The sequence below is a fragment of the Accipiter gentilis genome, chromosome 22 (genome assembly GCF_929443795.1).
Source record: "Accipiter gentilis chromosome 22, bAccGen1.1, whole genome shotgun sequence".
Classification (NCBI taxonomy): domain Eukaryota; kingdom Metazoa; phylum Chordata; class Aves; order Accipitriformes; family Accipitridae; genus Astur; species Astur gentilis.
Genome location: NC_064901.1, coordinates 17926196 through 17939944, shown reverse-complemented (window position 1 = coordinate 17939944; position 13749 = coordinate 17926196). Strand labels below are relative to the sequence as shown.

The window sequence follows — 13749 nt, the reverse complement described above, 5'->3', positions numbered from 1 at the left end:
CACCGCGGCCCAGGTAGCGGCCGCCCGCTCCCGCCTTCCCGCCGGGCAACGCAACGCTTCGCCGCGCCAACGCAGCCTAACCCCGAGTGGGGAGGCGGGCCCATCGCCGCAGCTGACACCTCTGGGAACCTATCCTGGCACTCTGCTCCCACCGGCTCAGCCAATCGGGAGCGGCGGCAAAAGAGTGGGGGCGCCAAAGACCCGGCGTGAATAAAACACCCGGGACCCGTGGGCGGAGAGAGGCGGGGTCGGCACTCTGACGGGCGGCTCCTCGCAGCAATCCAAAGGCCGGGATGCGGAGCGGGTGGCCAATGGGCCGCTGGGATGGGCGTGGCTGGGCGGCGGGGGCGGGAGCAGTTGCCGGGGGGCGGGGGGGGGGGGAGCGGCGGCGGCGGCGGCGGCGGCGCTGCTCGGTGGCGACGGGCGGCTGAGGAGGCGCCGGAGGGAGGAGGCTGCGGGCAGCAGGTGAGCGCGGCCGGGCCAGGCCGCGGTGCGGGATAGGGCCTTCGCCGCGGCAAGCGGGGGCCGGAGCCGTGGGCGGGTGTGGCGGGGGCGTGCGAGCCCCGCGGGGTGCGGTTGGGTGGGGGGGGTGGGGTGTCCGGGCGCGGGGGGAGGGGGACGACGCCGCCGGAGGCGGGGGAAGCCTGAGGGGACCGGCGGGGGCGGCGGGGAAGTGCGTGCGGGGGCCGGGGGAGAGGCGGGGGCGCCCTGCGGTCCCCGCCCCGGGAGGCAGTGGGGTGGGCCCCGGCGCGATCCCCGGCGTGGGGTGGGGTGGGGCGGGGGCCCGGCGCAGGTGGAGCCCGCGGGCGGGCGGGCAAGGCCCTGAGGGGGAGCACCGAGCCGGCGGCCCGGGGGAGCGGCCCCCGGGGCGCTGCCGCTTCTCGGTCTCCCCGTCCTGGGGCTGCCCGTGGCCGCGGTCTCTCCTAGGCCTTGAATCCCGGCCAGGTTTCCGTCAGAGGGTCCCTCCGGCGCCGCCGTTGCCGGGCCGGCCGTCGCCGTGCGCGGCGCTTTGTATCGCCTCCCGCCCCTGCGTGCGGCCGCGGGAGCGAGCGGGGGGCTCCGGGAAGTTCGGGCTTCCCCGAAATCCTGCGCCTCGTCTCGGCCGGGGCTGGGGCGCTGTGAAGTTTTGGGAGGGCGTCGGGACGAGGCTCCGAGGCGGGGGGCGCCGCCGACCCGGTCTGGCAGCGGGAGCTGCGGGGGAAAGGGCCCCCGTGAGCCGCGAAACGCGCTCCCCATTTTAATTTTTTTTTTTTTTTTTTTTTTTTCCACGCGGTTCGTGGCTTCGGCGGTCTGTTTCTGCGTGTGCAACAGCCCGCCAGGCTGCACAAAGGAACAGGCGGCCGGGTTCAGCCCGTCCTGCGACGCGCAGGGGGGGATTGAGGAGCAACAGCGGTGCGAGGCGGAGGGCTGCCGTGTGCCCGGGGGAGCGCCGGCGGCGGGCAAGCATCGCTGCGCCGCTCGGTTTTCGGTAGGTGACGAAGGGTTAAAAGGCAGCTTGGGGCTGGAATGCGCTTAACTCCTTTGATTGCACTGACGGAGGTGAACAGCCTTCGAGAATGAAATGATGCATCCCTCGGAGGAGAGTTCATGTCTTGCAGCAGCTCCGGTCTACAACCCCTTCGGTCCAGTAGATTTATGTAACCTACTCATTAATGGTTTATGAAACGATAAGGGAGCTTTCGGGTTGATTTCTGTGCGCTACTGCGTTTTCAGGGTGGTTGTCGATGTTTCTTAATTCAGCTGTCCGGCGTAGGAGATACTTATAACTGTTAGCAACGTCTGATTGAACCTTTTAAGGGGTTTTGCTTTGTAGTTGTTTTGTATTTTCGATCTTCCTGCCTCTCCAGATAGGCTCCCGAATGAGGAGAGTGGGTAAAATGGAAGGCACGGTCATTCTGTTTGGCTACAGTATTACAATAGGTATGGCTTGTAGCAAAAAGTGCAAATATTTAAATGGATTTCTGACTCATCAGTTCTCTTTGACTTATTGATCTATGGTTACTGTGAAAACGGTCTTTATGATTATGCAGAAGTTAATAGTTACCATAGAGAAATGGTATTGTTTTTCTGCTCATCGGTGTGTGTTTTCCATTTCTTCATCTCTTGGCAATTCTCTGTGGAAATGCTGCTTTTTTTTTTTTTTTCCTCTTAGCGAAAATCTTACAGAAGAAATAATAACATGAACGAAGTCCAAAAAAATGAACTCGAGTTCTGTTCATCCTTGTCTGTGATTCTTAAACTCTTTTGATAGCCTGAGTTATCCTACAGCAAACTCTTTTTAATCTGTAATTGAATAAGGTGTTGGTTTTAAGCCTCAGTGAAAACTCTGATTTACAGAACTCTAAGCATAACACATCAAAGAAATTTTTTCCTAAAGTATACATATGAAATGCAATTCAAATCAGCCATTTAAATCCTTATTGGCAGAAAATTTATTTTTCAGCCTGGGAATTACTTTCCTGCATTTATTACTTCTCTTAAATGTGTGGAAACTGAAGGTGCGTGTAGACTAGACAGCGTAGACAAGTTTGTTTATCTTCTCACCCTGGCGTTGTGAAACCCTCTGATTTTGTATTAGTAGCTGACAGCATTATGCATTTAGGAAGGAAAAAACCCCAAAGCAGCAGGGCACTCTGGGCTCTTAAAACTCGCAAGACTTCCAAGTTTTACATTTTGTAGTTTGATATAGCTGCGTGCGTGGTGTCAGAATGATCTGTAAGTGCTTTTCTTTCCTACCATAATGAGCATGGTGGGATAAAAACTTTCTGAAATGACAGTGAAAATCCTTGCAAAAGTGCTTGCCTCCCCAGGAATAGGGGCTATCAGGAAAACATATCATAGTAGATTTTTTTTGTGTGTTCCTAAGAGCTTGTTACAGCACCATACAGGATTCTTGAATTCCACCTATAGCTGTTTTTATTCTGCTAGTAATATTGGTGGAGCTGCATAAGATTGGAAAAAAAAAAATTAAATTGCCCTAATGCTATAGAAATTAAATCTTCTGCACTCTAGAAGGATGTTTTACAGAATCGCTCAGGTAAGGCATTCTAATGGCAGCCTAAGCTGGTGTAACTGCTGGCTTTAGGGTCCTATGCTAGTTATTGCACTCATCTGACATTCTGCTGACCTTGTTCTTTTTCAGACAGAGGGGTCAAAGGTTATTTATATTCTTATTTATTTTCCGAGCTTATCAAGCAAGCTTGGTTTAAACTGATGTGAAATCATGGCCTTAGTCTTGCTTTTGGAGTTTATGTTGATCAGTGAACATATATTAAAAGGCTACTTGTTCAGTCCAGGGATCTCAATTTTGATAAGTGACATAAGAGCATATTGCCTTTCTTTTCCTGCAGAATACCAAGCTAAGACTTAACACGTCCTCTACATTCATGTTATTGCATTACCACCAGAGCAGCTTTGATTCCTCTGGCTATGCTTTCACCAAAAGGAGCTGTTTTTCCCTGTTAGTCATTCTTTGCTGATCCAGCTGAAAACGGTGGTACAGAAAAATGTTGCGCTTCAGTTGGATCGGCTGCCTGAACTGGCTGACTTCATGGCTATGCAAATGTTATTGCTCACATAGGAGGAGGAGGAGGGGGCTGCGACCACTCTTTTCTGAGCTCTGTTTTGGTTTTTCCTAACCTTGTCAAGAAACTTGGCAGCTTAAACTGGGGCTGTGGTGGTCCTGTCTCCTTCTTGACTGTGCGTCTTCCCCTGCTGGCAAGGAAGCCTTTGTGGCTGTGAGTTAAGCAAAGTCAGGGAGTTAATCAGGCTGGTAATGAATTGCTTTTTTCGTTTTGTTGGATTTTGGCTGGATCATGTTTCTGAACTGGCTGACCATCCAGGTCAGGGGGTAGGAATGGGGCTTCCTGTTGAAGTGAATGAGATGGGGGGTGGGAGATGGGGCCATAGTAGCCCTGATTTAAATTCCCTTGAGCTGTTCTGGAACCGTACCTTTCCATCAACATGACTTGGGTTAACAAAGACTTACAGCAAACTCTTTTAAGCTGGCTTGGCTGATAAAACCTCAAATAAATTGGAGAGTGTTCTTCCGTTTTTCTCAGCTGGCACGTTGATGTGGGTGGTAACAGCGGCGAGTGGAGGATGAGGAGCTAGGGATGGGCTAAGCACAGGAACCTCAGACTGACACAGCTGTGTCTGGAAGAGGGTTTGTTCTCATCTTAATTGTGGGATCCATCAAATACCCATTCTGAACTGACGTTCTTTACAGTGTATAGTTAAAGCAGATGTTGCATCAGAAAGAAGAAAACTTTCATAACAAGCAAGATCAGGAAGACTGTGCAGGAGGCAGTGTTTGTTTGTTTTGGGTTTTTTCCTTTTCATTTTTATTGACTGAGACTCACAAGCATTAATAGGCTGCCATCAGTGTAGAAGTATAAATGTATAAATGGCATTGTGTCATGTGTAACTGCAGTTACACATTCATCCAGAATCCTTCTAAGTGTGTTGTAGGAGATACCCCTGTGAAAACTTGAATTGCTTTGTTCAGCATTTGTCCTTGCAGAGTAATTCTTTTTAGAGTCTTGGTGTTCTGTCGTTATCAGATGTGATGGCTTAAAGATGTTTCTGCACAGTAATTTATATATCTTCTGTTTCTGCAGAGTTGTGACTGAAAGTGTGTCCGGACAAATGATTTGTGTGTGAGAAATTGGCTGAAAGAGGAATATGGATGCCAAAATGTAAAGGTGCTCTTGAGGAAAATGTAAAGCTGTTCATTTCAGAGTTTGGGGGTCAGAAACAAGCTCTTGGCTTCATTGAGTGCTGAATCTGTAGGATTTTTGAGATTTTACTGGTATTGAAGCCAGAACCAAAGTTATTAGCCTTCTAAGTGAAATAGTGGTTTCAAATACAGTGTATTAAGACTTGTACCAAACTGTTCAGAATTTTTTTGGGTTGCCTTTCCTTTTCAAGGAAGCAACAATCTGGAACTTCCTGGGGAATTAGATTGTAAACAGTACTCTTTAATCTTCAGGTGCACCCAGAGAGTTTATTAATGAGAACTGCTTTCTGTAGGTATGTACTTGGTCATTGGCCTGGGCTTCTTCACAGGGCACAGATCTAGGACCTACAAGTACTGCTGAGGCTATTACAGAAAAACATATACTGGTGCACTTGACCAGAACCACTCTTACTGCGTGCTAACTGTTCTTAATCTAAATGTGACCACTTTTAATCAGTTTATTTTTCTAGGGAAAAAAACCCCAAACCTTAAGAGTCTCTCTTCCCTTCCACTTTTAGTGTTGTTTAAACTTGATTAATGCAGTTCAAGCCTGTGACGAGGCACCACTCTCAGCAGTGAACTGATTTTAGACTTTTAAAGAAGCTGGTTTCTGTAATCCACCAGGACTAGAGATAGCTTGGCTTTTCTAAGGCTGTGCAGTTTGCTGATGGGCACCACTAAGTGTATAACTACCAAACTCTCCTAGTTACTCAGTTTGCCTTGCAAGTGAATGCTTCGTGGCTGTTAAATGCTTGGGTCTTTAGTTAGCTGATATTTTCATGTGTTGACTTAAGATTTTGAGTGAGGATAGTCTGCTTTCAAAAGCATTAATTCATCAACTGCTGAAGTAAAAATCTGTGGAGACATGGGAATTTGTTCCCTGTACAGAGGAATGACACAGATAGAAACCTGGTTCACAATAGATACAGGCTGGGTCTAACTTTTGTTTAGTAACTAATGGTAAAAGTGTTGGATTTGTATTTTTACTTTGTATGCACAGTATGAGGGAAAAGCAGGTATGTTCCTTCCTACTAAATACGTTTAACAGTAATCTTCTAATTTTATTCTTGGATGTTTTTTTCTGGAACTCGGTAGAGCTAGACCAGTTTATGTGAAGCAAATAGCCAAATAGCATAGTCCCATGAAACGTAATTGCTGGCTTGGCTTTTTGCTCTAATATTTGTTTCTTTCTCAAAGTAATAACCTAAATTCTGTGGAAAATAACCAGTGGGTACTTTTTCTCATGAAAGGACAGTTGATACTGGTTTGGTTTGTACAGGTCGCTGTAACTGCAGGGCTGCTGAGCAGTAGCTGGGTGCTGTGGCTGGCTCATGTCTCAGCAGTGGGATAGATTAATTTTGCAGCCTTTTCCCCTGCTTTACGAGCAGTCCTTTGTAAAGTATATGCTTTTTTTTTTTTTAATCAAGGCTGGCTATTTTATTGTCTCCTTAACATGATCTTTCTGCTGACTATTTTTCATTTACAAGAATGAGATGTGATGCTGTTTCCAAAAAGCCTGCGAGGCTTAATCTGGTCTAAAAAGCCCGAGAAAGAATTTACCGGTCATTAAGGTGGTACTAGTCAAGGTTTAGTGCTTATTCTGGGCCAGGGTTCCTGTGTGGGTTCTTCCTTGTAGTCCTGATCAATGCAGGGTCTGTGTTTATGCAGAGTCATTGCCTTTCAGGTTGAAACGCATATCACCTGTGTGTCAAATTCCCTAACCCAGCCTGAAATAGCATGTATGGGAATTACAATGTCTGGTTTAAGGTCTCATGTAGACCAGGTTTTATGCGATTCAGTGGTTGTAATACTGGTTTTGCTTTTCATATTTTAGCAGATATTTACTGATACAGTGGCTTTTGGGGGTTTCTTTCCTTCCCCTCCACCCCCAGTGAATTATCAGTCTAGTTAATAGAATTAATTGTGCACTCTCTCATATTAACAGGCCTTGAACATTATCAGAGATTAATTTAATATTAAGTGTTCAATTTTGCTTGTGTCTATGAATTTCAGTATTTCTGCATAGGTTACAGTGTGTGAAAAGCACCTCATGTAATGTGCTCTTTCTTTAACTGGATTTGCATGGGGTGGCTTTGAAAGAGTGTCATGACGTGTATACATATTTATTTTCCCATTAGGGTTATTTGTTATTTTTTTTAAATTATATGAATTTGTTTTTCAGAGGCAATTTGTTAGTTTAAAACGCCTCTCAACTGTGCCATGCGTGGATTTTCCTATGTAAAGAAAGTAGCCTGCAAAAAGCCACTCAGTCTTTGAGCAACTGGGCAGCCCTGTGTATTTCTCTTAGCTTGGTAGCAGAAAGCCAGCCTTGTGCAAGGGAATGAAGGACTGCAATTCAATAAATATCAATCTTTTTGCCAGGATATTTATTGAAAGCTTTTATAAAATAGTTGTTTTTATAACAACCTTTTCATTGTTGATTATATATATATATCTTTTTTTTTTTAGTCTAAGCTATGTCTTGGATTTATTTTATGCGGCTGGCAAATAGAAGGGTGTCACTGAATGCTTTGTTGAACTCTCTGGGTGTGTCTTGGATAGGTGCATCATGCTAATATTGAATATGGATTGTTTATCATTTCATTTAAATGTCTGTAATAGGATTATGTGGCGCTTTTTTTTTTCTTCAGGTTTTATTTTGTCTGGGCAAATTCTGATCTGCTAGCTTAGGTAGGCTAGAGACCCCTCCACCAGTCTGCAATGAATGGGATGGTAACTAAGTAATTTCTGTGCTGCCCCAGGAATAGCACAGTGGTACATCAAAATAATTTTTAGGTTTTCTCTTATCCTTTTACCAACCTGAATACTTTGTGTCTTGGATTTTCATAAGGAGTACTCGAAGTCTGTGAGTGTTATCCACCAAATAAGGTCACTGTTATTTTTTCTTCGATACTGCAATACAAATGCTCATAATTGTTCAAAGGTATTATAGGAAAGCTTGTAAGATTGTCTTGGAACAAACCTGAACAGCCAAAATGCATAAATATTTCTTTGCTGTCTAGTGAGGTGGGGTACACCCCTTTAAAGAGGTGTATGCATAGTACTATCTGAAAGTTTTCCATGTTCTTAAAAGTATGGAATTTCTGCCTCAGAAATGACCTTTATTGACATATATGACATAATACAGTGTCATGTCCCTTACCTCACATTTCAGACATGGTCCTGTACTTCAATTTTATTTTCAGTTGTAATCAGTTATTTTCTGTGTAATTAACTCTTGCTTTGGACATCATTTACTTCATGTGCAAGAGTTTATTCTCAGGGTGGTCATATCCACATAGTGCTTTCAGTATCTTGCTCATGCACAGACCAGGAACATAACTGGGACTAGAAAAAGTCAACATGGTTTATCTGCCTATGGTATTTGTTGACTTTAAGCTAAGGACCCAATTCTGCAAATCTTACAGAGTAAACAATATTCACCATTCAAGTGGAAAAAAAAAAAATTGACTCTAACGCATACTAATTTAACAACTGTTAAATTGCTATTCTGGTACTGCAGATTTAGTTCTTCCTTTCTTCTAAGGCAGGCAGTGCTGAGGTAGAAATACAGATACACCAAATACAGTGAGGTTCTGTGAACTGTTATTCGTGTTTTGAAAATACTAAGGAAGAAGTTGATCAAAATAATTATTTTTGAGGAAATCCAGGATGAAAATCTGAGTCTGTCTTAATTTCTTTATTCCTCATTTTCCTGTCTTAATTTCTTAATGTACTGCAGTGCTTTGCTGTGGATGAGTATGGTCACTTGGTTGGAAAAAAACCATTTTCCCCAAAATGGCTTGCCTTCTCCTGTTGCATGTTGTCTGTTACCTGCAATTGGATGATTTGATAGTTTATTACTCACTTTGATAGTTTCTTACTCTCTTTCATCTTCTGCATTTCAGAAGAACAATAATTAGGTATTCAGAGGTAAGAAACTTTTTGGAAATATGATGTGTTCTGGAATTGTCTAAGATACTGGATTGTGACTTACCTCCAGTCTTGCCTGGTGACAAGCTAAGCTTCTTGCACTTCTGAATTCCAATTTAGCATCCCAGGACTGTTTGATTGTATATTTCTTTCTTGAATAAATGACAAAAATGATTTCTTTTTTCCAAATTTGTTTTTAATAGGCTCAGTTCCCTGTTTCCACTTCTGCAAGCGCTAGCACTGGAGCTCTGGGTGGGGGAGAATTAGCAACAGCGCAGCCCCCCTGCTCTAAGTGACAGGGATGCAGTGCATATGGCTAGTGAAACTATGAGCTGGTACATTTTGGAAGTGGTCCTGCCTACCTCCCTCACCCTCAAAAGGCCCCACCTGAAGTGAAGATTAAGCATGTAGGAGCTCTTTCCCTGGAATTTCTTCCAGATGCGTAAGTGCTCTCTCCATAGGAGAGAGGTGACCAATAAGGTGGCACAGGTGACGATGGCTCCATGCCTCTTCAGTAGAGAGGTATCTGTAGCTCAGGTTATGTGAGCAGCCAACTGCTGATTGTCTTGCCATAGGACCTAGGTTTCAGAGATGAGAACCCATCTCAAATCTAGCAGTGATGGTAGATCATCCTGACTACTACCAGATTGTCTTGCTGTCTGCTTCTAGTAGATACCAAGACGTTACCTGAACCAACTGGGTTCTGGTTGTTGCCTTAGCCCTTGCTCCCCATATAGTGTATTGCAATCCAGTGGTCAGACTTAGTTTTGTCCCCTCGTGTAATAGCCCTAGAAGTAGGGGTTTCTGCAAGTAAAGGCAGTGCAGCCCTCTAACCACAAGTAAATAGTAGTAATTGAACGGGTGTCTTGTTTTTTACGGCATTAGATCAAATGGGAAATCGAACCAGTTGGTGTGGGCAAAATGTAAGCAAATGCTAAAATGATTAATGAGGTGATTGTGAAGATACAGTTTATCTTGCTAATGATAATGTTACCTTAAGGAAAAAAAAAAAAAAAGTAGTCCCAAAATCTTCTGTTCTTTAGATTTTCTACAAAGAATGGAAAACTTAATCTCCTTTATGGAGCTAAGCTATGGGGTTGGGCTTTTTTGTTCCCCTTCACACATTGTCTCTGGCTCCAGTTACATCCAAAAAAGCACAAACATGCTTACTCTAGTCTTCTTAATGTGGCTTTTACGTGAATGAGTGCTTATTGTTCAGTTTACTGCTTCAGTGTTTGGTCTAGATAAATTCTGCATAAGCTTCCTTTCTGCTTTCAAAGATGGTCTTTCAACTTTCTAATGTGCATCTTTCTGCTGTGAGACATGCCACATGTATAAAAACTGATTAGTTGCAACTATGTTTGCCTTTATCTTCATGAAATAGCTAATCATTTGTTGACTCATCTATTTGAGATGGCATTGCATCCGATCTAGTTCTGTGCAGAGATACTAGATCAATCTACTGTGAATTGCTGTCCCACTTTCTTCAGTGGAAAGGGACTGGCATCTGCCAGTCTTGCATAATATTGCCCCCAAATCCTGAGGGCTGCTGTTCCAAAAGGTATGTGTGAAATGGCTACAGCCCTAGTATTTTGAAATTCAGGTTAGAATTAATTCCGTCTTCCAGGACTTGCTTTCAGATATACTTTGTGTCATTTGTGGATATCACCAGCAGTTCACAGCTGAAAATTGTGTTTTTACACTGCAGTTTCCTTGGTTTACCATGTGGTGCAGCATTTATAAGGCATGTATGACTGGCAGGGCTCTAAACAACACTGGCTTAAAGCTACAGGTCTAATTCTTGGGGCATTCTGGTTTTGGAAAGTGGGGAATGGTGCCATTTGAAAATACACTGGGAATTGCTTCTCTTGACAGCTATTTACATGGAACTGTGAATAGCCCTTCCACTCAGGACTTAATGGCTCTTACGGTCTAAGCAAAGTAGTTTGTTGAACTTTGGTAATTCTTAGCTCTTGCTTCTTTTAGGCATGTCAGAATGATTGAAGACAATTATTAGTTTAGGGAAGTAGCAAGGATGATTTTGGTTTTTGTTTAATTTTTTTTCTCAGAAGTACCACATTAGGTGTTTTCGTCTTTTAAAAATGAACAAACAGTAGTCGCCATGTTAGGTGTCATTAATGAGTATTCATTTATCTTCAATAGGCTGTTAAAAAAAAAAAAAAGTAAAAAAGTAATGTTTCCCTAGTAATCCTGGTAGGGAGTGTATGGACATCAATCTCATTTATGCTTAGGTGCTAAAGCAAGCTGCATTACAGTGTTAAATTAGATATTGCATAATTCTGTGTTTACTTTGGGGACTTCATTATCTACTGTTTTAAGTTTGGAACTGGGTTACAGAAGTTCCTGGGGTTTAATATTAATTCTTTCCTTTCATGCAATTTAGAAGTTGTTTTTATTTTCCTGAAGATAGGAATTCATGTCCCCATACCCCCTTCACAAGTCTTTAGTCTCAATAACATTTGTAAAGGATTTAACGAAGAGAACTATCATTATTATATATTGTTTTCTTACAGTTATAATTTCCTAATGGAGTTGGGATCATTTAAGTTCAGACACATGGAAAATGTGTGAGGTGGTTACTGTTTAGATTGTAACATATTTTATTACTCTCAGTCTTGTCCAGAGCAAAATTAGGGAAGAACTTCACATCCATTTAAGGTTTTTATGACTCATCTTTTTGGGAATAGAAATACCACTTACGGTTTATCTGAAGGGCGATCAGAATAGTTTAGCATTCTTAAAATTCTCCTTTATTTTGTAGTAGTCTATATCATTGTGTAGTGGTCTTCGAGCAGATAGTGGAACGTTTCTTTAACTGTGACTAATGGAACATCTGAATATCAGAAATTCAGGTTAACAGGAGGGGGGAGAGGCAGGACAGTAGCAAATTGTATAATTCTGTATTCAGTCCATGAAATAAATCACATGAGTAGGACTCATTCAAAGTAGAATTCTTGTGGTACACAGAAAGTAAAGGACGTTGTAGAAAATTGCAAATTCTTTGCTGATTTTGAAAACAGAAATGTTCCATGGTGCTGCACAGGTTTGTTCAAGAGGAAGCTGGTTGATGGATCCTCTTTTTTTTTTTCTTTCTTATTTTCCTTGACCTTCTCCCATAGAAACTTCAAGGCGAAAGGTGCAGGTTCTTTTAGTGAAAGACAAACTTGTGCGATCTGGCTTAATTTTTATTTTGTTCTAAAGATCTATTTGCTAATAGGTTATCTGGGGTTAAATCCAGAAGACTTAAATTTTGCAACATTAATGTTTAGGTACTTGGCATGGTTCTTCACTGGGGGTTGTGAATCATATTTTGTTTCTTGTGTGTGGTTTATGGTGGAAAGTTAGGAATGCGAGCATCTCGTTGGAAAGGGTGTTTACTGTTCAGCGTAGCGAATAAAACACAGAGATGAGACTTGAGTCCTCTTACTTTCTAGGGTTAAGGTGCCACACTCTAATCTGCAAGATGCTTATAACCTTTGGGATTTATAGTTGTAAGCCTCTTTTGAAGTTTAAAACATTTCTGTGGTTCATGGGTCGTTCCTTCTAAAATACCGTTGAAGGAGGTGGTAGATGTGCCTGTAGGCAATGTTATGACATTCAGAGGAACAGCTGAGGGTGTGAGCTGTAAGCTCAAAAATGTATTTCCCAAGCAAGTCCTGTTCACTAACAAGTATTTTTGATCCTGGCAATGACACTACTGAGGGTGTCGAAGGGTGGCCCTGGATATCTCATGAATTCTTAACCTGTCTGTTTGCTGCCACTGGAAGAACTGGTCTCATTGCCCATCAGGTACTTCTGCTGTGTCTTTTTTGTTTGACTCTTCCGTAAACCATAACCATTCAATGAAACCAGCAAAAAGTGAGTATTCTCTGCTCCTGTGATGAGCTGCGTTGTCTCCGAGTGGTCTGGCAAGTGCTGGTGTAAGGGAGAAAGGGAACTAGTGGGAGCAACGGGCAGTTGGATTAGTACAACCACCTCCTGCAACCTGGTTCTTAAATGTGAAGGGATCGTAGTTTACATGCGTTTAGGTTCTCCAGTGCAGGGAATAGAGAAGTTAATTTGCAGCTAGTTAAACCTAGCTCGGATTTCCATGTGGAAGTGGCATGCTGATGATTTTTGAGATGGTAGGAGAGCAAAAAAGTTGTTTGTGTGTTTTGTGGGGGGAAGTTGCACAAAGTAGTAAACAAAAAAGGAGTTGCCCTTGGAAAAAAAGTACAGCGTTTCAACTTTTTATGAGGGGGAAGTGTTTTATGTCATCGTTTTGAAGATGTTCCTCATTCCAAAAAAAGTAATAAAAGATGCACTGGCCTAGAGAGGTGGGCCAAGGGTAAGCATGGCCTTCAAGCCCAGTTGTCAGGGCCCCTTTCTGGAGGGGGAGAAGATGGTAGCAGTTGTGGTGACTGACTTGGGGACTGTGGGGCATTTCTTTTTTTCCTCTTTAGTGTATGGATGTAACACTCTTACTTGGTATGTGTGGGTTTTTTTCTTTGAATGAGGGCTACTTGGTCAAATGGCAGGTGGGTTGGTGTTAGGTGGGTGGTGTTGGGGAAGTACCAGCTTTGAGGAGATCTGTCGGGTGTGTGAGCTGTGTAGCCAGCACTAGAGGGAACAAGTGCTGGGCTTGCCTGAGAACAGGTGAGTTAGAGAACTTCACTTACGCAAAAGCTTGAGCAGTGGCAGACTTTAGCCTGTGAGAGGAAGCAGGTTATTGCTTGTGGGTCCTTAATGTCTGTTTTTGTCTGGCCCCATTGCTGACCGCTCTTTTCTCTGCCTCTCAGGGAAGGAAGAGGAACCTCTTGTCTGTGTAGTTTGCCTAAGAAACCTTACTTATTTCAGGATCCACCTCTTGCAATACAGAGAGCTCCGAGCATTGATTTTTTGAGACAGGTGCTCTAATGGAAATAAGCATTTATATGCTAGTTTCTGAAATTTCATTTAATCAGCTTTTGCTTTCAGAAAGGCTGCGTCAAACACAGCAGAATTTGTATTTCTGTGCTTGAAACCCTGAGGCACCAAGGAGTGCAGGTGCAGCCACTTGCACTAACTGCTCAGTACAA

The 13749-nt window shown here is 43.4% G+C and overlaps 1 protein-coding gene across 6 annotated transcripts in view; it reads left to right on the top strand.

Annotated features, from left to right (window-relative positions):
- Window positions 1-376: 376 nt before the first annotated feature.
- The window catches only part of NUMB (NUMB endocytic adaptor protein), a 96094-nt gene continuing 82721 nt past the window's right edge, over window positions 377-13749 (top strand). For 4 of the 6 annotated variants that reach the window (XM_049825378.1, XM_049825376.1, XM_049825377.1 and 1 more), the window contains exon 1: window positions 790-1468. The gene's annotated coding sequence lies outside the window, so the exon portion shown is untranslated. Of the gene's footprint in view, window positions 466-789; window positions 1469-13749 lie in introns of those variants that run through there. The other 2 variants (XM_049825373.1, XM_049825372.1) reach the window with 2 other exon arrangements.